Here is a 1686-nt window from a genome sequence, read left to right on the forward strand (position 1 = left end):
GAATGAAATCACGTGCCTCTGAACCCAATTATCTACCCCTCTAAAGATACATCTTTAGCCTTTGCAATCAAATAAAACATTCTTGTTCTCTCCTCTCTCTAAAGGTTGTACTACATCCCACTATTTTTCTTCATCATGACTCTAGCTCTTTTAAAATTTGGTTCGAGTGGTGTCCCACCATCTCTTAAATCTTTCCATACAACCACTTTACTCACAAAATATTAGAAAATCACAACCTTAGGTACTCGCAAGTTGTAATTACTATACAAACTTCGCTTAACCAATAATTTTATTATATAGTTGCATCCTGTCACAATTCATCACAAACTCTTATTGCCATTATGCTTCGTCAGCCTTGACTATCACTACGACCTTTTTCATCAACACGGCGCCTCAAACTCAGGTACACTCATCAAATTCAAAGGACTAACCCAATTTTTTATACGCACTTGTTACTAACATCTCCAATTGCCTCCACCCAAGTATACTCAATGGGACTTTCTTTATCCATAAGCTTGTCATTTCGGTATTAATCCACTCTCTTATTGCTCAAGATAAAATCACCAGTCCTCATACTACCCTTCCTCTTTTTAACAACAAGACAGGAGCACCTCACGGAGAAGCACTAGGATGGATGAAACCTTTATCAAGAAGCCTTTGGATTTGAGCTTTAAGCTCTCTCAATTCTGACCCCACTGTAATAGACTCAATAGAGGGGGATTCGACGTCAACATCCCGAATATGAGCCAATTACGCCAAACAATCCTGCCCCACCAATTTCCTAGCCCGAATGGAGGATATGATCTTAGCTAGCTTAGGCTTGTACACCCCTTCCCACTCTAATCTTTCCCTACCGAGGATCTCTAGAGTTACCGACTTAGTATTACAATTAAGCCCGGTATAATAGGGGGACAACCAAGTCATGCCTAAGATTATATCAAGTCAGTCATATCCAGCATAACCAAATCAACCCAAGCCTGAAAATCCCTAAACACAATAGGACAAACACGATATACAAGGGTAACTATGACTGACTCTTCAACTAGGGTAGAAACATGGATGTGGGCATCAAGTATATCACAAATCATATCAAATCCCAAGGCAATTGAACTGATACGTACGAATAAGCAGAACCCAGATCACACAAAACAATAGCCATTTGGGCACAAACAAGAGTAGCACTAGTGACCACTACATCACACACCTCAAAGTCGGTCTTGCCCAGAAAAGCATATAACTGAGCCCTGTCGTCTTGACGGGCAACCTTCTCACCTGGCTGCACTACTCCTCTACCTGTATTACCATTTTCCCCGGCCTCCACGACCTCACTAATTTTCTCCTCATATGCCCAGGTTCTCCACAATTTTAACACACCTTATAACTTATATTCGATTGTTGAACACTGAATTAGATCACGGGGGTTAGTTTGGGTACGATTCGGGGTCCATAATTGTGACTAGGGAAAATAGGGGAGACAAGGCTGAGATTCTGTCTTGCCCTGTCGCGCTCTAGCGGGAGAAATCTCGCACTGGCGGTCTCGCGCTGGCGAGATCATCCCGCCCCAGTGGCCTTAACGGAAACATAATCCCTGCCAATAATTTTTTTGGGTTCTTTTCTTTCCCAATTTCCCCCAAAGGTTCCCAGCTATAACACAAGCATTTTTAGAGAAATTCCCTTTAGCTAGGA

This window comes from Solanum tuberosum, unplaced genomic scaffold (genome assembly GCF_000226075.1).
Source record: "Solanum tuberosum cultivar DM 1-3 516 R44 unplaced genomic scaffold, SolTub_3.0 scf00046, whole genome shotgun sequence".
NCBI lineage: Eukaryota > Viridiplantae > Streptophyta > Magnoliopsida > Solanales > Solanaceae > Solanum > Solanum tuberosum.